The sequence below is a fragment of the Cibotium barometz genome, chromosome 24, assembly GCF_041138505.1.
Source record: "Cibotium barometz isolate CiBa-2024 chromosome 24, ASM4113850v1, whole genome shotgun sequence".
Lineage (NCBI taxonomy): Eukaryota > Viridiplantae > Streptophyta > Polypodiopsida > Cyatheales > Cibotiaceae > Cibotium > Cibotium barometz.
In genome coordinates this window covers 35,514,467-35,542,460 of record NC_141069.1, presented here as the reverse complement: position 1 = coordinate 35,542,460, position 27,994 = coordinate 35,514,467, and positions in this window count along the sequence as shown.

The window sequence follows — 27,994 nt, the reverse complement described above, 5'->3', positions numbered from 1 at the left end:
TCGTATATGTATCTTAAAGTGTTAATTTTCATCCTAGGTATAAGAAAATGCATACTAAAAATACTTTATTAAAAAAGTGTTACTTTCTTTAGAATTAAATTCCATGCATAAAAGGAAGTATATTGAAATTGTTATTTTGATTATAAAAGTGTGATTTTCATCATAAATGATTTTTATGCATAAAAGAAATTATTTTATATTAAAAGAGTGATTTTCATCATAAATGATTTTTATGCATAAACATATGCATAAAAGATAATTTTTTATATTAAAAGTGTGATTTTCATCATAAATGATTTTTATGCATAAATAGATGCATAAAAGAAATTCTTTTATATTAAAAGAGTGATTTTCATCATAAATGATTTGTATGCATAAACATATGCATAAAAGATATTTTTTTATATTAAAAGTGTGATTTTTATCATAAATACTTTTTATGCATAAATAGATGCATAAAAGAAATTCTTTTATATTAAAAGAGTGATTTTTATCATAAATGATTTGTATGCATAAAAGATATTTTTTATATTAAAAGTGTGATTTTTATCATAAATGGATTTTATGCATAAATTAGATACATAAGAGAAATTCTCTTATTCTAAAAGTGTAATTCCTACTAAATTGGATTTATGCATGGAAAGATGCATAAAGAATTTATTTTAATCCAAAAGTGTTATTCTCATCAATTTTGATTTTATGCATAAATAGATGCATAAAGAATTTTATTTTTATTTCAAAAGAGTTATTCTTATCAATTTTGATTTTATGCATAAATAGATGCATAAAGAATTTTATTTTTAATTGAAAAGAGTTATTTTCATCAATTTTGATTTTATGCATAAATAGATGCATAAAGAATTTTATTTTTATTTCAAAAGAGTTATTTTCATCAATTTTGATTTTATGCATAAATAGATGCATAAAGAATTTTATTTTTAATTGAAAAGAGTTATTTTCATCAATTTTGATTTTATGCATAGAAAGATGCATAAAGAATTTTATTTTTAATTCAAAAGAGTTATTCTTATCAATATTAATTTTATGCATAGAAAGATGCATAAAAGATTTATTTTTATTTCCAAAGTATTATTTTTATTGAAATTAAATTTATGCATAGTAAAATGCATAAAAGATTTATTTTTATTTTGAAAGTGTTATTCTCATTAAAATGAAATTTATGCATTAAAAAATGCATAAAAGGTTTATTTTTAATTCGAAAGTGTTATTTTCCTTAAAATTGAACTCATGCCTAAATAGATGCATAAAAGGATTTTTATAAAAGTGTTATTCCTACTAAAGTTGTCTTTATGCCTAATTAGATTCATAAAGAATCTTTATATCAAAAAAATTAGAATTCTTCTACATTTTATAAATAGATGTGATAAGATGTGATAGGAATCAGATAGATGTAAATGGATGTGGGTATGGATGTGGATGTATGGATGTAGATGTGGAATGTGGATATGGATGTATGGATGTGAATGTGGATATGGATGTGGATGTATGAATGTAGATGTGGATGTGGATGTATGAATGTGAATGTGGATATGGATGTATGAATGTGGAATGTGGAAATGGATGTATGGATGTGAATGTGGATGTGGATGTGGATGTATGGATGTAGATGTGGATGTGGATGTATGTATGTGGATGTGGATGTGAAAATGGATGTATGGACGTAGATGTGGATGTGGATGTATGGATGTGAATGTGAATGTGGATGTATGGATGTGGATGTGGATGTATGTATGTGGATGTGGATGTATGAATGAGGATGTGAAAATGGATGTATGAATGTGGATGTGAAAATGGATGTATGAATGTGGATGTGAAAATGGATGTACGGATGTAGATGTGGATGTATGGATGTGGATGTATGGAAGTATGTATGTGGATGTGAATGTATGGAAGTATGTATGTGGATGTATGGAAGTATGTATGTGGATGTGAATGTATGAATGAGGATGTGAAAATGGATGTATGAATGTGAATGTGGATGTGGATGTATGAATGTGGAATGTGGATATGGATGTATGAATGTGGAATGTGGATATGGATGTATGGATGTGAATGTGGATGTGGATATATGGATGTGGGTATGGATGTGGATGTATAGATGTAGATATGGAATGTGGATGTGGATGTATGAATGTGGATGTGAAAATAGATGTATGCATGTGGATGTGGATATGGATGTATAGATGTGGAAATGGATGTATGGATGTGGATGTGGATGTGGATGTGGATATGGATGTATGAATGTGGATGTGGATGTATGGATGTGGATATGGATGTGGATGTGGATGTGGATGTGGATATGGATGTATGAATGTGGATGTGGATGTATGGATGTGGATATGGATGTGTATGTATGAATGTAGATGTGAAATTGGATGTATGATGTGGATGTACGAATGTGGATGTGTATGTAGAATAATGAATGCGAATGTGTATGTGAAATGATGTGTCATCGATATGAGTGAATGGATGAGATGTGATGACATGTGAATATATGATATGTGATGTGAATGAATCTGAGGTGATGAGATGGAAAAAGATGTGATTGGATGAGAATGAGTACACATATGAATGGAATGTGGAATAAGTAATGTGGACTGATGAGGGATAATGTGGAAAGACGAGAGTTCAATATAGAAACTGTATTTGTGAATAATGAATGCGAATGTGTATGTGAAATGATGTGTCATCGATATGAGTGAATGGATGAGATGTGATGACATGTGAATATATGATATGTGATGTGTATGTAGAATAATGAATGCGAACGTGTATGTGAAATGATGTGTCATCGATATGAGTGAATGGATGAGATGTGATGACATGTGAATATATGATATGTGATGTGAATGAATCTGAGGTGATGAGATAGAAAAAGATGTGATTGGATGAGAATGAGTACACATATGAATGGAATGTGGAATAAGTAATGTGGACTGATGAGGGATAATGTGGAAAGACGAGAGTTCAATATAGAAACTGTATTTGTGACTTGTTTGTAAATGACTGTTTTATGTCAAGAATGCTGGGGAAGCATTTTGACCGTCTTGTGATTAAGGTCGTGGAGACCTAACTGATAAAGTTGCAACTGCTGATGGAGAGTCAATGGAGGACGTCTCGTGTTGCAAGGTCTCGGTCGAGGTTTTAACCAGCCTCGGTTTGATTTAAATGGTGAGCTTCCGGTACGGTGGATGAGGGACCAAGGAAGCGGCCTATGAGTGAAGCGCTAGGTGACGTGCGAAGGATCCTAGAGGGTACTAACCATACGGTGCTCGGGCTCTGGGTCGCCGAAGATACCGACACGTGCGTCGTGGAAGATATTGGAACAAGGAGTAAGAGTTGTTTTCTGAAACCGAGTATGGATCTGGTTGATTGACCTTGTTGGTCCTCAACTGATGAGTCCATAGCTCTCTTATACGAATCTGTTGGTTGATCTTGCTGGTCCTCAACTGATGAGTCCATAGCTCTCTTATATGGATCTGTTGGTTGATCTTGCTGATCTTCAACAACGAGGATTCCATCTTGATTTTTATAAGTGATTATCTGCCGGGTACTATGAGCTAGGAACTATAGAAAAGGCCCCTGATGAACAGGTGGTGAGCGTTCTGGTTGCCAATGATGCCACAGATACTCCGATGAAGGAATGATTGGAAATTAAGATTCAACCGGATACTTGGAAGTTTATGATCAGTAACACTGATTTCATTAAATGACTGAATTAAATACATTTGAATCTAGGAAAAAGGCAATTTCATATTGGGTGTGTAAGTGGTGTGAGTGGAGTTAAATTTGCTTGAAAATCCGGCTAGAGGGCCTGGGTGGTACCCGGGACAAAACCTAACCAAATTCCTAATTGGATCCCATCACTACAGTGGTTGGGCGGTTGGCTAACCCATGGGACTGGATGGGGTTGGACTGATGGATCCGTAAATCGAGACTCAATTTCTGTTTAATTCGATAGATGAAGTAAATCCCGGACAAAAATTGTTCTATGAAAAAGAATCAATGGCTGTGCCTCTCAATGAGGAAAAATGTGTTGGTCTCTATGATCCAAGTACAATCTTTTTCCCTGATTTGACTATGGGACTTACGAGTTCGATTAGATGAGCTCAGTTTGTTAAGGCTTTTGACTATGTTAGGGAAAAGTTATCTTGGTGGAATCGCCCGTGCTTTTTCGGGCAAAGGAAGTTTTTTCAGGTTCGGTTTTGGAAAAACCGATAGATTAGTCTCTTGTCTGGATATCCGTGGGCGAGGCCCTGAGTGTGGGAACCTGCCCCGCGCAAGAAGTGCTACTTCCGCTGCTGCTAGCACCCTTGAAATTGTTGCACGGTGGGGACAGGGATCTTACAACATTACTTCATTGCAAAAAGCAGCTCTTTTTGACCTTGAGAGATGCTCCAACAAGTGGAATAGTTTTGTGTGCTAACAATGCATCCTATGCCATCAAAGACATTGGCAATGTGGAATAGTTTTGTGTGCTAACAATGCATCCTACTTCCACTGCTAGCACCCCTGAAATTGTTGTGGGGACAGGGATCTTACAACATTACTTCATTGCAAGTAGCCCGACTCAAGGCTAGATGGTACTCCAACTGGAGGAAATCCTTGACATTTGGGAGAAGATTCTCAGGAGCAGAGTCCTCAAAGAATTCTTAGTAAAGTGAAAGTTCTTCCCTCTAGAAGACGCCACCTGGGAGAAAGAAGAAGAATTGGTGAAGGATTACTCCCACTTTGCGAGATGAGGACATCTCGCATTTTTCAAGTGGGAGAGAATGTAAGATTCCTCCTCGGGATGAATATTGATTAAGCCTCTACTTCAATCCCTTGTAATCATTCTATGTTTTTGAATACAAGAAAATATTATTTTTCCTTGTTTTGCCTAGTGAGATAAAAATTTCTAGAGAGTGGTAAATCAATATTGGGATATTTTTAGATAAATAAATTCTACAAATATCAAAAAATTATTTCCCTGAAACAAAAAATCAAAATAGATTTTCCAAGGTACAATTGGAAAAATTTGATTTAGAAGACCTCAGTCTAAGGGGGGTCAAGATTTTTGAAATTTTTTTTAATAGTCCAATTAAGGTTCCTATGGACCAATAAGATTAATCTAAGTGTTGGGACAAGATAAATCCAAAGAATAAAAGAAAATACCCAAAATGAGTAAATGCCCACATAAGATGAAGAGTTGACTAAGTACTAGGTTTATTAGTTAAAAATTATGAAGTATTAAAAAAATGAGATATTTTGGAGTAATCATTCATTTTTGACACATGGGTAAGGAAAAGGGGACCCTTCAAGGAGGCGCCTATTTCACATGTGTGGATGAGTTTTAAACTAAAAAATAATAGGATATTTTTATCTCTCCTCTCTCCTAGATCAAACCAAATCAAAAAGGGAGCCAAACTGGTCCAAAACTTATCCAAATTCAGCCAAATTGAAACTAGAAAATTCTAGAACTCAATTGGACTCAGTTAGTGGCCTCCCTCACTTATAAATAGACCCTCATTCCTTTGTATTCTCATCTGTGAATTAAACTATGCCGGTATTACTCTAAGTTAAGCTTATTTTCTATTATCCTCTACTAAAAACCCTCTACAAATTGAAGAGATTGGAGCTTCTCTCTCTCTTCAATCTTCCTTGGAGACTCCAACAATATACCAAACCAATTGATTGGTTGGGGGCCTCTACTGTGATCAAAGAATCAAGTAATTTAGAAGGTAAAGTATGGATTATTGTCTTCTTTTTCTTAAATCTCCAAATGATTCTCTTCTCAACTCCTCTCAAGCTTGAGAAGCATTAATTTGAATGGTTTTTGAATACTATTGAAGTTCTTTAATGTATTGTAATGAAAAAACACATAAATTTTAATTTATGCTTAATTTATAATGGTTTTTAAACATTTCTCTCTCTCCCCCAAAGAATGGTCATTCCTATGACCTATTCTCAATTCAAATGAAGCTTCTCATGAAGCATTTCTCTAATCTAAAAGTAATTTCTATGCTTGTCTAATTGGAGGCCAAAATAATGGCTTTTTAATACTTTTATGCTATTTAATTTATGGTAAAATTAAGAATCAATCCATAATTGGATAATGATCCAATTAGTGGTTATTCTAATCACATGAATAATACTAAACTTTATGCTTTCAAATTATTTGTGAATTATCAGTAATAGCAGCGGAGCTATGGCAAAATTTGTGAAAAATTAACACATAAATCATTTTCATTCATAATATGAAAAGAGGACTTCTTACCATATTCTCGGATTAATCATCCTAGATTAATTGAATGATTCTTATTATAATCATGGAAAATTTGATTTTTAGGTTTATGCATAAATAATAAATTAGAAAAAAGAGAAATTTCTAGTAATTCATTTTTATGTTAAAAGAGTAATCCCCATGACAATGGAAATCCATGTACTCCAATGAAGTAAGAGGAAAAAATTATGATGCTAAAATAATTTATATTTTATTTAAAAATTAAAGAATGATGTTAGGAAAATTTATCTTACTATATTGGAATCAAAATATTTAAATGAGGAAAGTGTAATTCCTAGTGTAAAGGAATTAATGAAGATTTTTATTTAAGTTTTTAAGAGAAAATTTAGTTAAATTTATCTTTTTACATAGATAAATTTTAAATGATGAAGAGGAATTCCCACTATATTGGAATCCAAATATTTAAATAAGGAAAGTGTAATTCCTAGTGTAAAGGAATTATTGAAGATTTGTTTTTAAATTTTAAGAGAAAATTTAGTTAAATTTATTTTTTTGTATAGATAAGATTAAATGATAAAAGAGGAATTCCCACCATACTGGAATTCAAATGTTTAAATGAGAAAAGTGGAATTTTTAGCTTAAAGGAATTAATGGATATTTTTATGTAATTTTTAAGAAGAATTTTAAGTTTATGGTAAAAGAGGAATTCCCATGATAATTGGATTGCACTCATTGAAATGAGAAAAAGAAGGATTTCAAGTTTATTAAAAAAATAGGTATTGATATTTTAGTTAAAAGAAGAATTTTTATGATATTTAAGAAAAGATGGATTTGAATTAAATTTTAGTGTCAAAAGATGAATTTCCACCATAATTCTACCTAATGAATTAAGGCTGAGAAATTATGTGGCATAAAGAATATCTTTGGATGTTTTAATTGGTAAAATCACTAAATTGATATTTACCCAAAATCTAGATGTTTAGTTGAAGGGAATCCTTGTAGAACTAAACCGAATGAATTTGGTTAGACTACGTGAGGGACGGACTGTAAACCTAATTGTCCTTCTCTTGATCTTAATCAAACAAAAACTTCGTGAGACCAATTCCAGTTTTACAAAGAATAGACTACCAGGACTAAGCTAGTTTTTCTCTTGACCGAACTCACCAAGAATCTTACTGGATCTCGTTACTCATCACTGGTCTCAACGGAGAGTCCAGAGTGATACTATTTTGTGAGAAACAAGGATTGAATGGAAATTTTGAGTTATGACATCTGTAACCAATAATTTTTTGTCAATGGATTGTTTTATAAGTTAAAGTTTAAAGAGGAGTGTGTGCGTATCTGTATTCTAAAGCAAAAGTTAAGAAAGGCATTCAATTATGGGTGGATGAGTACTTGTCTGGTTTCATCAATTCTAGTGGTTGGGCGGTGGCTAACCCATGGGCCGGAGCTAGAATCAGTAGAGTTTTAATAATAAAATTGATTAATAGGAATACGCTTAAAACTCGAGTAGTTAAATAAAAGCCTAAAGACTTCTCTAATGAATAGATCAACGGCTATGCCTAATTCAACTAGGAAAAAAGCGTTGATTCCTTCAAGACAAGTCTGTAATAGTTTTCCTTCTATCTAGTTTAATCAGATGAAGGTTAGTTCAGTATCTTGACCTCGTTAGAAAAATTCGTTAAGAAATTCAAAATGGTGGAATCGTCCCCGTTTTCTGGGCATAGGAAATTTTCTCGGTTTTGGTTTTTGAAATGACCACTAGCTTAGTCTCGTGCTGCCCAGACATTCAAGGGCAAGGCCCCGAGTGGGAAACCCTTCCCGCCGCCCATGAGGGAGCTGCTTCCGCCTGCCAGCTACCGATGAGAATCCGGTGTGCGGAGGGGACAGTGGGATCTCACACAATTGTAGTGTGTCTCTTTTGGATGATGATGATCTATGCAAGGTCAACTTAGTCTCCTAGCACTCATTAGGGAAAATTTGGACTCAAATTGGGCCCTTTAAGGATTTCTACACATTCTCTCTCTATAAAAATGGGTGCATGGTGAAATTTTTGCAAATAAACTTAGAAGTGAGAAGAGTTTGGACATTTGGAATCTACTCCTTGAGACCTTTCCAATGATATATAGCATGATGGGAAATTTTTGAATATGCAAAATGTCTCGAAGAGTAGATTCCAAATGTCCAAACTTTGCTCTAATGTGCCACATCATCACCAAATTTGGAGACTTCTTCAATATACAAAATTGCCCATCATGCTATATATCATTGGAAAGGTCTCAAAGAGTATATTCCAAATGTCTAAACTCCGCTCACTTTTGAATTTATTTGTAAAAATTTCACCATGCACCCATTTTTGTAGAGAGAATGCGTAAAAATCCTTAAAAGGGCCCAATTTGATTTTCCCTAATGTATGGTATATGCATGTGTCGCATGGCTCTATTTATTAAGTATCTATTTTGAGTCGTTTATACCACAATTTTAATTATTTTGGATAATGGCCTTATCCTTAAAAGGGCCCAATTTGATTTCCCCTAATGTATGGTATATGCATGTGTCGCATGGCTCTATTTTAAGTATCTATTTTGAGTGGTTTATACCATAATTTTAATTATTTTGGATAATGGCCTTATACCCAATACTTTGTATATATGTGCTAGTATTGTACATATGAGCTATTCATTATTTTGGGTTCACACATTAGTTTATTGATTACACTATTGTTTATGGTCAGTCTATCTATTTTTGTGTCAACAAGCCCACTTTTGGAAAAGGTATGCTATTAGTTTCTCCTTGGGCTATTTTTGTCAATATATGATTAAAATACTCTCGTTAAGGAAGGAGGAGCCACTTACACAGAGGTGGAGATTCAACCTAATACTTGTTAATGTGGTGATGTCTACTTTGATTCTATCTCTTTATGCTATGCTTGAGCTTGTCAAATTTTTTTAAGTTAAGGGTTTATTTCAATTGATACGTTGTTGGAGGGATTAATTCTTCAAGTTATACAAAGATTCTGACAATTTGTGTGACAGTTTGTGAGTGAGTCCATTTAATTATGCTACCACATGTTAGTATTATTTTGTTAAGTGATTCTAATTTAATTGTGACCTAGCATTGTGGATTGTATAAGTATAGGTTATGAGTATAAGGATGATGATGACGATGGGCACTGAGGTGAACTCCTACCTACGTCTAAGGTGTTTGCATTATTTTTGGCTAAGTTCCCATGTGTGCACCATTTTGGATTTATTATGGTTAGGTCCATTGTTCATAGTTGTTGAGCAAAGGTTATATTATTTTTGATACCTTAGATATTGATCAAAGGTTACTTTTATAAAATAAAAGCCCAAATTTAGAAAAGCACTCTATTAATGGCTCCAAGGGTTATTTTTGTGAATATGATTTAAATATTGCATGTGGGAGGAGCCACACACGTTGGGGGGAGATTGCATCCTATCTTGTGATGGTGATGTTGAATTCTCTATTTATTATTTATAATATGGTTCTTCTATTTTGATTTACTTCAAGCCAATGAATATGCTTATGTTTGTTGAGAATGTGTATGGATTAATATTCACAAAGTGGTACAAAGGTCCTAACCATGGTATTAAAGCTTGGGACCACTTTCAAGTGAAGGCCAGATGATTGGAAGCTCAAGTACATTGGATGTAAGGCTTTATATGGTGTGTAAAGGCCAAATCCAATGGTTAAAGCTAAAAATCAAAACCTAAAGTCTCATAGAGCTTCAAAAACCTCTTAATCTCCTATAAAACTGCCCATCTTTAAGAAAACCACGACTCTTTAATGAAAAATGGTTTTGTTCAACTCTCCATATTTTTCAAATCGGCCTCCATGGTGTGAAGAATTTCCTCCTACCCTCAGAAGAAGGTGACGCTGCATTCTTCTTTTCTTCCACTTCATGAATGATCGACAATGCTTTTCATCCTCACATACAGTTTACACGTTGTAGTTTTCCCTTCTATCCATTGCTTAAAAGATCAAAGTATTAAGGCTTAAGGGCATAAGAGGTGATTCAAAATTTCAAAGGAAAATTTTAATTATTTTTTAAAATTTTAGAAAAGATCCAGCCTTCAACAAAAACAATTCTCACAAAAAATTGAGTAGAATGAGAAGAGGGAGGAAAGAGCTAATAAAGCAATATGGCTTGAATAATTACACTTCAATTTATTCAAACCTCAAAGCTTCCACAATTTCTGGTGGAGTGCGTACACTTTTGGCAAGTTTCTCCAAATGAAATGCCTTTCTCACCAAGTGTTTCTTTGGGTTTTCAATAATAATTATCTTGATGAATGGTCAAAGGTATGGTCGAGAGACCACCAAGTAGGTTTTGTCAGGTTCCTATCGACAATCATTGAGTATCTAGACCAAATATTTGATTCTGCCATTTTATGGAGCACTATGCAATTACCCGAGGTTATAATATTTAAGAGGATGATCCAATTATAACCAATGAGGAATTCCACATGCATATGAAATGCCTAACATCCTAACTACCCCCCCGAAAATATAATTATTCCTTTCCATATTCTTACCAACTAGAAACTCTTAAGATTAGTCAAATAAATATTACAAAATCTTTAATTTTTAATGTATTTGAATCATTAATATCTTTTCAATTTAGGAGTTATCAAAATTTCTCAACTACAAGTTGAGCAACACAAGTAAGCATTCTGAGCACTCACACTCATGCATGACAAATATTTACAAAGTTTGTGCCTACAAAGTTGTTTTTTTGATTGAGGATAGTTGCTCCTCAAATGGGAGGACTATTATGGAAAAAGGGCATTAACCAAATTTCTAGCACGAGAAGAAGAAAGGCCTTGGTGATGGAGATTACAAGTCAGAGGAGGGAAACATGCGATTATGTCATCAAGGAGACTCAATGAGCTTCAACAAATGGATGCCAAGAGTTTCATCAAACACAAGTCAAAATCACTAACAATTCAAGAGCTAGATAAGAGTTGAATTCCTTTCGTTTCTTTCTTTACTTGTATACATTGATTACATATCGAGAAGATCTATGATCACATAATACCATTAACTTTTGATTATTATTGGTTAACTATGATGATTAAAGTATTATTGTGTAGTATGGGATTAATAAACTAGATAGTGAGATAGTGATGATTAAAGTATTATTGTGTAGTATGGGATTAATAAACTAGATAGTGAGTTTTACTAGCTTAAAATCAAGACCATCCTTAATACTTTGATGATTAAAGTATTATTATGTATGGGATTAATAAACTAGATAGTGAGTTTTACAAACTTAAAATCATGACCATCCTTAAGATAGTAGGATAAGGTGACCATATGTCTTGTCGTTTATTGACCAATAAGTTTGTTTTATACTAATACCACAAATTATAGAGACTTGGCATAGTTGCTAGAGATTTGTCATAGTTTACTAACTTTTCCAAAGGCCATTAGTATTCCCAATAATCTCTCTAGAATAAACTTTAAAGTATAATTGATATGTCGAGATCTTTGACATTTACATGAAACATTAGTAAACACCAGTATGTTTAGAAACAAGATTATTTAGTAGCACCTTTTTTTAGATAATAGTTCTAGATTTAGGTGTATAACCTAGAGACATTAAAACATATCAATCAGACTATGACACTCTTGCCAAAGCAAGAGGGAAAATGTCAGTGCGGCATGAGACCTAGAAGGGGAAAATCTTGCCACCTAGGCCAAGGAAAAAGGAAACCAACACACTAATAGAAAAGTCTATACTATTGATCCTAGAAAGAGTCCTACCTTAGTTAAGCGCGCTTGCACAAGAACACAACTCAGATGGGTGACCTCTCGGGAAGTGGGAGGATCCATGTTTCCAACATGGTATCAGAGCCGAGGTTGTGATGTTGGAAGCTAAGACCTCAACCAAAGTGTGGCGAGAATCCTTCTTAAGAAGATTGGTCAAGGGTGCAGCTACCAGGGAATAATCTTTAATGAAAATCATGTACCATCTTGTGATTTCCAAAAAACCATGAACTTCGCGGACTGAATTAGGGGGTGGCCATTCCAATATATCTCTGATCTTGGAGAGATCTACTAAGATACTGTCTTGGGAGGAGACAATGAAACCAAGATACTCAATTTAGTGAGTAAAGAAGGTACATTTACTTTTTTTAGCATAGAGTTTATGTCTATGTAGCAATTAAAGCACACTATGCACATGCTCCTCATATTCTTCCACTGACTTAGAGTAGATTAGAATGTCTTCAAAAAAGACAAGAAAAAGTTCATCCAAGTAGGGATAGAATATATCTTGCATTAGGCGGTTGAAAGTTGTAGGAGAATCGGTTAACTCGAATGTGAGGGGCGAGAGGATCAAGCGATGGAGCCCGAGAGGGCAATAGGATGGCTTGAGTCCTCGCGAGCTTCTCCTTCCCAAAACGATGAGGTGTAAGATTCCTCCTCAGCCCGAATAATGAATAAGCTTTTACCTCAATCCCATGTAATCATCCCCTATTTCAAAATGCAAGAAAATATTGTTTTTCCTTGTTTTGGCCTAGAGAGAAGAAATATTTTAGAGAGAGGTAATTCAATATTAGGATATTTTTAGATATAAAAATTCTCCTAATATCTAAGATATATTTCCCTGAAACAGAAGTTCAAAATAAATTCTCCAATGTACATTAGGAATCAATTAAATATGTGTATTAAAGGCCTTAGCCTAAGAGTCCACATTTCAGATTTTTTTGGATTAGGGTCCAATTAAGGTTCCAATGGGCCAATAGAATTAATCCAAAGGTTGGGATGAGATAAATCTAAAGAATAAAAGAAAATACCCAAAATTGAGTAAATGCTCACATAAGATGGAGAGTTGACTGAGTACAAGGTTTATTAATTAAAAATTAAGTTATATTAGTAAAAAATGAGATATTTAGAAGAAATGATAAATTTTTGACACCTTGGTAAGGAGAGGGAGCCCCATCAAGTAGGCACCTTTTTCTTCATCATTACTTGGGTTTTTTAATTTAAAAAAATGTGATATTTTTATCTCTCCTCTCTCCTAAAGCAAACTAGATCAAAAGGGGAGCAAATTGGTCCAAATCTTGTCCAAATTGGGTCAAACTAAAGCTCAAAAGCTCTAGAACCCAGTTGGACTTGGCTAGTGGCCTCCCTCACCTATAAACAGACTCTCATTCCTTTGTATTTTCATCTTTGAGCCATACCATGCCAACATTATCTTAAAAATTAGCATATTTCTATTATCCCTTATCTTGCCTCTTCTCTTGGGAGCTTGGAGCTTCTCTACTCTCCAAAATCTCTTGAAGATTGCTCTTCTCCTCTTGGTGGCCAAGGACTTGCTTGGGGGCGTCACTTCTAATCAAAGAATCAAGCCAAACGTAGAGGTAATCCTATTTTTATGGTTTTTTTTAAATTATCTCAATGATTTTCTTCTTCTCATCCCCTCTAAAGCTTGAGAAGCTTTCAAAGTAATGATTCTTTCTTCAAATCAAGCTTTCCAAAGATTCATAATGTCTAATTAGAATTATGTTAATCTTTATGCTTAATTATAATGTTTTCTTTAAGAAAATCTCTCTCTTGAAAAGATTAATCATCTTTATGGCTAGATCCGTAGAAAAAGGATGAATTTCAATAATAATCTCTTGTTTCAATCTAATCTCTTGGCTTGATGAGCTAGAGAATGAGGATATTTTCATGATTTTTAATTTAGTAAAAATAATGGTTAATTCTTTTTAGCTTGATTATGAGTAGGAAAAATCACAATAACTCATTCTAAATTGAAAGAGGAATAAACTAACAATTTTAGAAATGAGGAATGGTTAATTTAGTTTAATCAAGGAAAATAATCATAATTATGCTTATAATTATGATTATAATTATGCTAAGTATACATAATTTAATTTTAAGTCTAAAAGAAGAGTTTCTATCATATTTTCATTACAAGTTTTCATTTAATTAAAAAATTTGAATATTATCAGTAATTGCAGTGAAGCCATGGCAAAAAATTTTAGAAAAAAAGATAAATCTTAATTTTATGCATATTATGAATAAAGCAAAAAATGGAATTCCTATCATATTCTAGGTTTATATATTTTATACAAAAAGAATGATTTTTATCATATTCATGAAAAATACTTTTTAGTATTTATGCATAATTATTTAATTAAGAGAAAAGAGAACATTTATTATAAATTTATTTTTATGCATAAGAATTTAGATGTAAAAAGAGGAATTCCCATGACATTCGGGATTCAAACATTTAAATGTTAAAAGAGGAATTTTTCGCATATTCCAAAATATGGATATTTTTACTTATTTAAAAAGAGGAATTTTCATTGTATTTAAGTAAAAAAAGATCTAAATTAATTTTGATATAAAAAGAGGAGTTTTCACCATAATTTCACGAAGGAAATTAGGGTATACTAATGTTGAAGATCAAATTGATGGAAAGAGTATTTTAAGTTATTTATATGTGGATAAATCAACAAAATGATACATACTCAAAATTGGATTATTGGAAGAAGAGTATTTTTATAAAATCTCGTTATTCTCGTATAGAACTATTTCTTTAATTCTATTGTGGCGTTTAAGAAGGAATGAATTTCATAAAGTTAGAATTTTCCTTACGGTTGGAAGTCATTGCCGTTAACTTATTTGAAGAAAATCCTTAGGAATCAAAGTTAGAAGTAAACCAAATAATTTTTTTTTAGACCACGACCGCCGTGAGAATGGCGACCAATAAATCACTTGCCCATCTCTCGAATCTGAATCAAGCAAAAACCTCGTGACCAATTTCAAATCTTCGATACAAAGAATAGACTACCGCTGAATTAAAGAAGTTTTCCTTTAACCGAAATCACCAAGAATTAAGTTAGAAATTTAACGAAATTGATGGGTAGATTACCATGATGTGCAAGAATAGTGATTCTCATTAAGAAAATCTAAATTGTGGGAAAAGGAGTTTTGTGGAATCAAAATCAAGAATTCTACTTGCATAGGAACTCTATTTTTTTTAAAGAACTGTTTTACGCCAGAATGCTGGACGAAGCATTTGGCTTGTGATTTAAAACTAAGGAGAGATTCGTTGCAATAGCTGGCACGAGGAGTCATCAAAGGACGTCACTCGCGGGCAAAGCTTGTCGAGGTCTTGACCAGCCTTGGTATGGTTAAAATGGTACACTTTCCATACGATGGGCAAGGACCGAAGCGGTCCCTGAGTGAAGTGCTAGGATGCTTAAGTAGGATCCTAGAGGGTTCTGACCAGGTGATGCACGGGCTCATGGTTGGTAGGACACCCATGCATATGTCGAGGAAGATTTGGATGAACTAGAAAGGAATTATTTTTGTGAACTGGATTTTGATATTGGATCTCGGTTTGTTAACCAGCTAGTCTTCAACGGAGAGTCCGGAAGATAATTTTTGTAAAACAATGGACTGGATATTTTGGAGGATTATGATCAGTAATACTATGGTTTCATTGAAAGATTGTTTTAAAGACAGTCGAACCTGTTAAAAATGCAATTTCATATTGGGTGTGTAAGTGGTGTGCCTACCTTGAATTTTGCTTGAAGCGCTAGCTAGGGGGCCTGCCTGGGGACTCTTTTCCTCGGTACCCGGGACAAAATATAACCAAATTTTTATTTAAAGGAATCCCATCAATACAGTTGTTGGGCGGTTTGCTAACCCATGGGCCGGGCTAGATCGAGGGATTCTTGCAATACAAATAGATACGATTAATTCCTAGGAAGACCCTTGTTTTGTGGGAAGGAATCAGCCGCCCGCTGTGCCTCACTTAAGGGGGAAAAAAGTGATGATTCTATGGACCAAGTGCAAGTCTCTTCCTTGATCTAACCATGTGACTTATGAGTTTGGTCGGATCAGTTGGTTAATTAAGGCCTTGACCCATTAGATAAATCTCTCGTTAGATGATTTTCTAAAGGTGGAATCGCCCTTGGCTTTCGGGCGAGGGAAGTTTTTCCAGGTTCGGTTTTGAAGGAGCCGCCAAGCTAGTCTCTTGTCCGGACATCTGTGGGCGAGGCCCAGAGTGTGAATCCCTGCCTCGCGCAAGAGGTCGACGCTTCTTCCATCACGAGCGCCCCCAACAGGGGCCATTCCTGAAGGGAACGGGGGTCTTACAGAGCTAGTATCAGAGCTTTGTAGGAAAGCTAAGAAGAAAAAATAAAATTTATCATAAATTTATAATAAAAACTCAGAAAGAGCATTTACGTATTGTGTTTTCATTCCTTAAGCTTCATTAATGAAGACTTTTAATCCATGAATTTGGTTTAATAGATGGAAGTTTCATGTTTATCTGGTATTCGCGATCTCACTCAGCTTCAAGATATGACTGCTTTTGCGGTTGAGCATATCCTCTCCTCCGCTACGACTCGAATAGGCAGAGCAAGACTCGTAAATTATTTTGAGGAATTATATTTCCCGGACTTGGCTGAGAGATGGCAGCATAAGTGACACGCAAGGCAATATGTCCACGCCTCTTGCAACCAGTGCCTGATGCTGAGGAAGAATATCTCTTTAGCCATGGTCCTATTGAGGCTAAAGGTGGTTCGTGGTGTTATCCTATATCACTCCACACCTCGAGATTTTAGGCTTTCTTGTTATATTTGTAAACTTCTTAGATGTTTTATCCCAAGTAGTAAGATTGTAGCACCTTTAGTGGTAAGGGAACAATTGTATCGCGGCATGCCAGTGGGCCGAGTATCGCCGTCTCATGCTTATACCACGGAGGTTTTGATTTTATGGAGCCATGTTGCTCTATGTACATATTGCAACCTTTATGCAAATAAAGGTTTGATTTTATGGAGCCATGTTACTCTATGTACATATTGCAACCTTTATATAAATAAAGATATGTTTTGTGGAAAATTCCTAGTTATATAAGTGATTGTTTATTATATGACAAATTGAAGAAACAAGATCTGTTCCTTGGACATATGTGGTAGATCTCCACTAAGATCGATTATCTTGTTTAAGCAATTATTTTTTCGAACTCTTAAGTCTTAGGATCTTGTTGATGAAATCAATTTTTAAAAAAAAATTTAATAATATATCATTTTTGGCAAAATCATGAGGCTCGCTAATCGTGGCCGACAACCATATCCTCTCACATATGAGGAAGAGCTTGACCCTGATGTTTGTAACCCTTCATAGAGATCTCAGCGAGGTCCCTTCAAGGGTGAAGGGGAGAACTTGGGTGAGGCTGTGGTGGAGAAGTGGATCGAAGCAATGGAAGAATACTTCGATGTCATTGGATACAACAAAAAGAGTAAAATGTCTCTTGCAAGGCTGAAGATAGTCGAAACAGCTAGAGTGGCATGGAGAAATTATTGTGAGACAAACCGGCTAGATAGGAACACCCAGACTTGGAATGATCTCAAGACTTACTTAAGGAAGAGATTTTGCCCCCTCCCAGATTTTTGGAAACCAAGATGAATGAATTCTTAGAATTAAACCACGGGAGAAAAACTATTGAAGAATATCACCAAGCGTTCGCTCTTCTCCTCAAGTACTTGGTCGCCACCACTGGACAAAGAGCAACTCATGGCCAAGTTCATTCGAGGAATGAACGAACCTTTGGACACCCTAGTCAAGAATGCCAAGCCAGTTTCCATGGGGACTGAAGCAGTAAGGATTGCAAAGGATTTCGCCAAAGCCTTTATTGTTAAGGTCCCGCCAAAGCCAGCTCCCTCATCCTTCAAGGGGTTCCAAACACCAGGAAGTTCTTCTAACCTTTCGCCTCTCCAAAGAGACACCAAGGTCCCAATCAGAATCAGGAGATAGAAAGTTTCAAAAATAAAGGAAGACCTTTTCCGCGAAGCTCTTTTTTATTAAGAGACTTATGTAAAAGGGGAGGAGAAGGGTGTGTGTGTGAATGGACTTATGGTCCACTAGCTCACCTATTTAAGGTGGAGCTAGAAGGCATTGTATTAAGCAAGAAGCCTAGTTGTATTTTGAGCAACGTAATAAGCAAGATATTTTCTTGTATTTTGTGAGTCTCTCCTCCACATCTTTGATCTAGCATGAGCACCACAAAATTATAACATGGTATCTAGAGCTTTGGTTGCTTAGGTCACTTTTGTGGTGTAGAATAGGTCAACTCTATTATTTCTTTTCTTTGTGGAGCTGAACCTTCTGCAAGTGGAACAGCTCCAGCAACTCCTGGAGGCAAGAACCCGTGGACACTAAGAACTTGAAGAGGACGTTCGGGCGCTCAAGATCGTATAGCTCATCAGACGAGTGACCCCTTCTCTATCGCAGCATTGTCGTCTGAGCAGGGCCGGTGCAATTTTCTGGCTGCCGTCGATGTCGTACATGCATTCAACGTCTGCAAGTGATTACAGGCTATGAGAGCTTAGGTCTTTTGAAGCCCATAGTCTCAACTACCTACAGCCCGAATCTTAGCCCTAATGGCGGCCTGACGCGTTCGCTCTACAGTAGAAAAACCAGGCTGCTCTCCTTGAAAGCCATTAAAGCTTCAAAATCAAGCTTCTTTTTGCTCTAATCCTCTCCTCTTAGCTCTAATCACTTAAGTTCTCTTGTGAGGGCTTGTTGTAGATCCTATTTTGAGTTTGAAGTGGTGGGTATACACCATGAGGTATTCATGAGCCTCATTCTCATCAAGCTCCATCAACAACATCTTCAAGTGCACAAAGCTTTTCAAAGTGTGCTTATAAGCACTAATAGTGTTGATTAACACTAATGAGACTTCTAATCCAGTAAAAGGGAGTCATTCCAAAGTGTTTCTAAACATTAAGAGTGTTCTTAAATACTAATGGTGAATCTAGTCACCAATGCAAGTGTCATTAGATGCTAGAAATGTGCTCTCAAGCACTAATCATGTTTTTAAACACTAATGGTGATCTTAATCACCAAACAAAGTGTTCTTTGACACTAATGAAGCTACTCTCCATCAAAATTAGTGGTTGGGCACAAACCCTAAATGCTAAACCATAAGCTTCACCATCTTAATCTCCTTTTTTATGCAACATCCTTGGCTTGGTTAAGGGTTGTTGCACTCTCATAAGCCTCTCTCTTTCTACTTAAGCCAAAACATCACAAATTTTTGGTTTTTTCTTCTTCATAAACCAGCCCATTATTCTCTAGTAATCTCCTTCAATACCCAATGTTAAAGGACAACACCCAAATTAAGAAGTTCTCAAGAGAGGGCTTCCACATCTTGTCAAGTACAAGATGATGTCCAAAGGTTTTTGGCCATTCATCTCCGGCACTAAGGTTATTGATCAAACTAAGGCTGAAGATATTGAAGATGATGAGAGGGCACAAGCCATCATCATGCTTCATCTTGATGAGGCTCTCATTCACCATGTGGACCAGCTTCCGACTGGCTGCAAAGGAGAAATGGGATGAGCTTGATAAGCTCTATGGAGCTCGTGGGGTAAGAATTCCAAGATCTCACTTAAAATTGAATTTTTCAGCTTGGAACTCAAAGAGGGAGACGACATTGGAGCCTTCATCTCTCACTTGAAGGGCCTTCATCTCTCACTTGAAGGGCCTTATGGCTCAACTTGCATCAGTGAATGCGAGAATGGATGAAGATGATGCAGTGGCTATTTTGCTAAAAGCAGTCAAGAAGGTGTACCCGACCTTAGTCACCACCGTGAAGAACATACCTAATTCCACCCTTGAAGGAGTCATTTAATCTTGTCTTGATGAAGAAAAGAGGCCAAAGGGAGGAGCTGAATCTTCAATTGTTGCAACAACTTCATCGAATATCGAACAAGCTTTGTCACATCAAGTGATCAAAGTAAGATGTGTCCATTGCAAAAAGGTGGGTCATTTGGTAAATAATTGTTGGATCAAATATACCAACAAAATGAAATGTAACAAGTGTAAACAAACAAGACATATCACTTCTAAATGTCCTAACAAAGATTCAGAGGCTAACTTTGTATCAGCCTCTAATTCCACTGAGGAATTGTTTTAAATCTAAATGTAACCACACCTATATTCCTAACCTTGTACGCCTAATGTTATAAAGGCAACATATGTCCAATACCACCTATTACAATTCTCTCTCATAGTTGGTATTGAGGGGGGGTATTAAGAGACTAAGGTTATGTAAAAGGGGAGGAGAAGGGTGTGTGTGAATGGACTTATGGTCCACTAGCTCACCTATTTAAAGGTGGAGCTAGAAGGCATTGTATTAAGCAAGAAGCCTAGTTGTATTTTGAGCAACTTAATAAGCAAGATATTTTCTTTTATTTTGTGAGTCTCTCCTCCACATCTTTGATCTAGCATGAGAACCACGAAATTATAACATTTTTCAAGAACTCTGGCTCTTTCTAGAATGCAGAGGGCAGAGCTTTGAAGTGAAAGCAGGTGTTTCGATTGTTAAGGGGTTTGGGCACCAGCTCAAGGATTTCCCAACTCCTTCTATGGGCCAAGGAAGCCAAGGTCCCAGAGTTCAAAGACAGACTCCTTCGTATCAGTCCAATCAGGGTCTCTCGCGCCAAAATCAGGGCAACCCCAGAAGAGTGCCAGCTCACAACCTGTAGCCTCCATGCAAAGTAGTCTCAGAACTCCCTCCTAAAAATGGGGAAACCAAAGAGAGAGAGTTCCACCTCAGACTGCAGCTAGAGCCATCACTATAGCTGAGGAAGTGGAGGAAGAAAAAGGACAGAGTTATACCGCCATTGAGCATCAGGGGCAGAATCATCAATTCTCAGTCCTCTAGATTCCAGCAGAGTACCAAGGTAAGCAATTCAAGCTTTTGATTGATTCAAGCAGTACTCATTCTTTTATTTCCCCAGGATGTCTGCATAAGTTAGTCCTAAATCAAAAATCAGGGAAACCTATGCAAGTGGAATTGGCCAGTGGAAAGATTCTTTTCACACACCTTGAGACATACCCTATTTAGTTTAATCTAGATGGGAACGTAACAGATTGCCAGTTCAGAGTCCTAGCCTTGGGAATCTATGATGGAATCCTTGGAATGGATTGGCTCCATAAGAATCAGGCTCACATTCACTATCACAATGGAACCATCCCTTTCCTTGACCTTCACGGGAATAAAGTTTAAGGAACTGGAATTTTTGGATCCCAGTGCTGCAATTAGTCAAAGCTTCTAAATTGTTAAAGGGACTCAAAAAGAGGCAAGCTGTTTATGTCGTTAAGATGAATCTGGTAGACATAAAATGCAAGGCTAAAGAACCAGAGTGGTTAAGTGAGTATGCCGATGTGTTCCCAGAAGAGCTGACTGAGATGCCTCTGACTCGCAAAGTAGATCATGAGATCGAGTTAACCCCCCAGAGCTTAGCCAGTAGCCCAGCGTGCTTACAAAATGCCAACTTGAGAGCCATAGAACTTAAGGAGCAGCAGTTAAGACAATTGCTAGAGCAAGGATTTGTTTGTCAGACCTAGTATTTCATTTTGGGGTGCGCCTGTTCTCTTTCAAAAGAAGAAAGATGAAACGTTAAGACTCTATATTGATTACAGAGGATTAAATCAGTTAACAATTTAAAATAAGTATCTTATCCCTAGGATTGATGAAATCCTAAATTGGTTAAGTGGAACCCAAATGTTCACGAAGATAGATCTCAAATCCAGGTACTACCAAATAGATCTCAAATCCAGGTACTACCAGATCAGAATCAAGGAACAAGACATTCTCAAAGACAGCATTCAATACTCGCTATGGGAATTATGAGTTCACAGTCATGCTATTTGGATTGACTAATGCCCCAACAACTTTTAACCGTCTCATGCAGGATATTCTCAGAGAATACTTGGATGATTTTATTCTTGTCTTCTTTGATGACATCTTGGTATACTCAAAGAATGCTGCAGATCATGAAGATCATGTGCGCAAGGTCCTGGAAATCCTAAGGAAGCACCAACTCTTTGCAAAAAAGAGCAAGTGTTCTTTCCCTGTTGAGCAGGGTGGAATACTTGGGATTCATAGTGTCTAAAGATGGGATTTCTCCTGACCCCGCAAAAATCCAAGCAGTCATAGATTGGTCAGAGCCCAAGACAGTGAAAGAAGTCAGAGGTTTCTTGGGATTAACCAGATGGTATAGAATCTTTATATCCAGGTATGCTCAGATAGCATCCCCTTTAACTAACCTTCTCAAGAAGAGTACCCTATTTCAGTGGAATGCTATGTGTTAGAGTGCCTTTGATAAGCTGAAGACAGCCCTAGTAATCAACCATGTCCTTAAGTTGCCAGATTTTTCTAAACCTTTTGAGGTAGTTACTGATGCCAGTGGTTTTGCCTTAGGCGATGCTCTTATGCAGGAAGGTCATGTAGTAGCCTATGAATCCAGAAAGCTCAGAACACATGAGAGAAATTATGATATACATGACTTAGAGTTACTCTCAGTAGTTTATGCTCTGAAGTTGAGGAGACATTATCTTTTAGTACATATATTCACCTTGATGACAGATCATCAAAGTCTGAAATGGATCTTCACCCAAAGGGATCTCAACATGCATCAAAGAAGATGGATGTAGACCCTACGTAGGAATTTGATTTTGAAATTAAGTATCGACCAGGGAAAGAAAATGTGATAGCTGATGCGCTCAGTAGAAAAGCCTCCTTGCTTGCAATAACATTGGTGTCAAATCCATAAATGTGATAGCTGATGCGCTCAGTAGAAAAGTCTCCTTGCTTGCAATAACATTGGTGTCAAATCCATTGATCATTAAAGCAAGGGAGAGAATCATGCAGGACAAATTCTTTGCCCCTATTGCTACCCTTCTGATGTAAGAAAGCAAGGAAATGAGTCGAGTTCTTGGGTATAAATTGGATGAGGATGCATGTATTATAATAATTGGCTATGCATTCCCAATGATGAGGGTAAGATTCTGAGAGAAGCCCATGATAGCATGATAGCTTGATAGCTAGACATCTAGGGTTCATAAAAACCTACATGTCTGTGAAGAAAAGCTTCTTATGGTAGTAAGGACTCAAAAAGGATGTACTTGATCATGTGCGGCAATGCTTCTTTTCATCAAAGCATCGAGATGAGCCCTTTCAAAGCTCTGTATGGACAAGATTGCCTTACACCATTGACTTGGTTCGGCCCATTGATCAGGGTCAAGATGTCCAAACACAGCTGCTTGATAACGTGGACCAACAAATGCAATCAATCTGTAAAGATATTAAGGCTGCCCAGGATAGGAAAAAGTAGTATATGCTGATAAAAAGAGATCAGAGAGAGTATTTGAAGAATCAGATATGGTCTTCATTCGAGTACGACCCAAAAGAAGTTCCTTATCTTTAGGGAAGTATAAGAAGCTCTCTCCCAGATACTGTGGACCGTATGTTGTTATAAAGAAAGTAGGAGATTTAGCTTATAAACTTCTTCTGCCTCCCCATCTCAAGGTACATAATGTATTCCATGTCAGTTTGCTTAAGAAGTATGTACCCACCAGCCCGAGTCACGTGCTTGATAATGAACAATAGATTTCTCCAACTCAAGGCCAGAAGGTGCTCCAACCTGAAGAAATCCTTGATGTTTGGGAGAAGGTTCTCAGAGGAGAGTCCTCAAAGAAGGTTCTCAGAGGAGAGTCCTCAAAGAATTTTTGGTCAAGTGAAGTTCTTCCCTTTAGAAGACGCCACTTGGGAGAAAGAAGAAGAGTTGGTAAAAGATTACTCCCACTTTGTGAGATGAGGACATCTTGCATTCTTTAAGTGGGAGAGGATGTAAGATTCCTCCTTGGCCTGAATAATGAATAAGCTTTTACCTCAATCCCCTGTAATCATCCCCTATTTCAGAATGCAAGAAAATATTGTTTTCCCTTGTTTTGGCCTAGAGAGAAGAAATATTCTAGAGAGAAGAAATATTGTTTTTCCTTGTTTTGGCCTAGAGAGAAGAAATATTCTAGAGAGAGATAATTCAATATTGAGAAATTTTTGGATATAAAAATTCTCCTAATATCTAAGATATATTTCTTTGAAATAGAAGTTCAAAATAAATTCTCCAATGTGCATTAGGAATCAATTAAATATGTGTATTAAAGGCCTTAGCCTAAGGGTCCACATTTCAAAAAAAAGGATTATAATTCAATTAAGGTTCCAATGGGCCAATAGGATTATTCCAAGAGTTGGGATGAGATAAATCCAAAGAATAAAAGAAAATACCCAAAAATGAGTAAATGCTCACATAAGATGAAGAGTTGACTGAGTACAAGGTTTATTAGTTAAAAATTAAGGTATATTAGTAAAAAATGAGATATTTGGGAGAAATGATGAATTTTTGACACCTTGGTAACGAGGGGGAGCCCCATCAAGTAGGTGCCTTTTTCTTCATCATTACTTGGGTTTTTTAATTCACAAAAATGTGATATTTTTATCTCTCCTCTCTCTTGGAGCAAACTAGATCAAAAAGGGAGCCAAACTGGTCCAAATCTTATCCAAATTAGGTCAAACTGAAGCTGGAAACCTCTAAAACCCAGTTGGACTTGGTTAGTAGCCTCCCTCACCTATAAATAGACCCTCATTCCTTTGTATTTTCATCTTTGAGCTATACCATGCCAGTATTATCTTAAAAATTAGCATATTTCTATTATCCCTTATCTTGTCTCTTCTCTTGGGAGCTTTGAGCTTCTCTACTCTCCAACATCTCTTAAAGATTTCTCTTTTCCTCTTGGTGGCCAAGGACTTGCTTGGGGGCGTCACTGCTAATAATCAAAGAATCAAGCCAAACTTAGAGGTAATCCTATTTTAATGGTTTTTTTTTTCAATTATCTCAATGATTTTCTTCTTCTCAACCCCTCTAAAGCTTGAGAAGCTTTCAAAGTAACGATTCTTTCTTCATTATGCTAAGTATACATAATTTAATTTTAAGTCTAAAAGAAGAGTTTCTATCATATTTTCATTACAAGTTTTCATTCAAGTAAAAAAATTGAATATTATCAGTAATTGCAGCAGCGAAGCCATGGCAAAATGTTTCAGGAAAAAAGATAAATCTTAATTTTATGCATATTATGAATAAAGCAAAAAGAGGAATTCCTATCATATTCTAGGTTTAGATATTTCATACAAAAAGAATGATTTTTATCATATTCATGAAAAATACTTTTTAGTATTTATACATAATTATTTAATTAAGAGAAAAGAGAAAAAATTTTAGATAAATTTATGTTTATGCATAAGAATTTAGATGTAAAAAGAGGAATTCCCATGACATTCGGGATTCAAACATTTAAATGTTAAAAGATGAGTTTTTGGCATATTCCAAAATGTGGATATTTTTACTTATTTAAAAAGAGGAAATTTCATTGTATTTAAGTAGAAAAAGATCTAAATTGATATAAAAAGAAGAGTTTTTACCATAATTTCACGTAGGAAATTAGGGTATACTAATGTTGAAGATCAAATTGATGGAAATAATATTTTAAGATATCTATATGTGGATAAATCAACAAAATGATACATACTCAAAATTGGATTATTGGAAGAAGAGTATTTTTATAAAATCTCGTTATTCTCGTATAGAACTATTTCTTTAATTCTATTGTGGCTAGGAAGGAATGAATTTCATAAAGTTAAAATTTTCCTTACGGTTGGAAGTCACCATTAACTTATTTGAAGAAAATCCTTAGGAATCAAAGTTAGAAGTAAACCAAATAATTTTTTATTAGACCATGACCGTGAGAATGGCGACCAGTAAACTACTTGCCCATCTCTCGAGTCTGAATCAAGCAAAAACCTCGTGATGACCAATTTCAAATCTTCGATACAAAGAATAGTTTACCGCTGAATTAAAGAAGTTTTCCTTTAACTGAAATCACCAAGAATTAAGTTAGAAATTCAACAAAATTGATGGGTAGATTACCCTAAGAAAATCTGAATTGTGGGAAAAAGGGTTTTGTGGAATCAAAACCAGGAATTCTACTTGCATAGAAACTGTGTTTTTTTAAAAGGACTGTTTTATGCCAGAATGCTGGATGAAGCATTTGGCTTGTGATTTAAAACTAAGGAGAGACTCCTTGCAACAGCTGGTGGGGAGTCGTCAAAGGACGTCGCTCGCGGTAGCAGCAAAGCTTGCCGAGGTCTTGACCAGCCTTAGTATGGTTAATACGATGGGCGAGGACCGACGAAGGTATCCTTGAGTGAAGTGCTAGGACACCTAAGTAGGATCCTAGAGGGTTTTGACTAGGTGATGCATGGGCTCACGGTTGCTAGGACACCTATGCGTATGTTGAGGAAGATTTGGATGAACTGGAAAGGAATTATTTTTGTGAACTAGATTTTGATATTGGATCTCATTGGTTGACTAGCTAGTCTTCAACGGAGAGTCTGGATGATAATTTTTGTAAAACAATGGACTGGATATTTTGGAGGATTATGATCAGTAATACTATGGTTTCATTGAAAGATTGTTTTAAAGATAGCTGAATCTGTTAAAAAGGCAATTTCATATTGGGTGTGTAAGTTGTGTGTCTACCTTGAATTTTGCTTGAAGCGCTGGCTAGGGGGCCAGGGGACTCTTTTCCTCAGTACCCGGGAGAACAAAATATAACCAAATTTTTATATAAAGGAATCCCACCAATATAGTGGTTGGGCGGTTGGCTAAAAACCCATGGGCCGGTTGGGGTTGGGGCCGATAGGCTGGATTGGGGGATTCCTCTGATACAGATAGATATGATTTACGTTAGTTAAAATATGATAAAAGTAACACTTTTACAATAAAATAATAATCTTTTATGCATACCTCTATGCATGAAAATCAAATATGATAAAAGTAACACTTTTACAATAAAATAATAATCTTTTATGCATACCTCTATGCATGAAAATCAAATATGATAAAAGTAACACTTTTACAATAAAATAATAATCTTTTATGCATACCTCTATGCATGAAAATCAAATATGATAAAAGTAACACTTTTATGATAAAATATAATCTTTTATGCATAAAAATCAAATATGATAAAAGTAACACTTTTATAATAAAAATATAATCTTTTATGCATACTTCTATGCATAAAAATCAATAATGATAAGAGTAACACTTTTATAATTAAAAAATATTCTTTTATGCACAAAAATCCATTTTGATGAAAGTAACACTTTCATAATAAAAAATATTCTTTCATGCATACTTTTATGCATAAAAATTAATAATCAATATGCATCTTCTATGCATGAAAATGACTCTTTTAGAGTATAGAAATGATAGGGATTACTCTTTTAGCATAATAAAAGATAATACTTCTTCCCAAAAATTTTGCTATAACCTCCTTTGTATGGCTGACCATTTTTCAAATTTTTCTACTTAATTTGTCTTAAAATTTTAATTCTACTTGATTTAAAGTAATCTAGGCTAATCAAAATTCACTTATAAAAGAGAAAACATTTCAAAAGGTTTAATTCCAATAATTATCACTTTAACTAGGATAAAGAAGGGTTGATTCTAAGAAGAGAGAGGGGAAAAGCCTTTTGATCAAGGCATAGCTTCCATTTATCATTTCAAATAATCATAAACATTAGAAAAACATAAAATCAATAAAGAAATTTACAAGAATCTCTACTTACATAATTTCTTGGAGCTTTCCTTTGGCTTGATGGTTTGAGAATTCAACTCTTGTTTGAAACAAGAGTGGCCACACACCAATCTTTTGGAAGAGGGAAGGTCAAAAACTAATGAATTATGAGTAAAATTCATTGTTTTTGGAACTTGGGAGAGGTAGGGTAACAGTGCAAAAACACTATTAAGTTTCAACAAAGGGGAGGGCTTCTATTTATAGGGAAAAAACCAA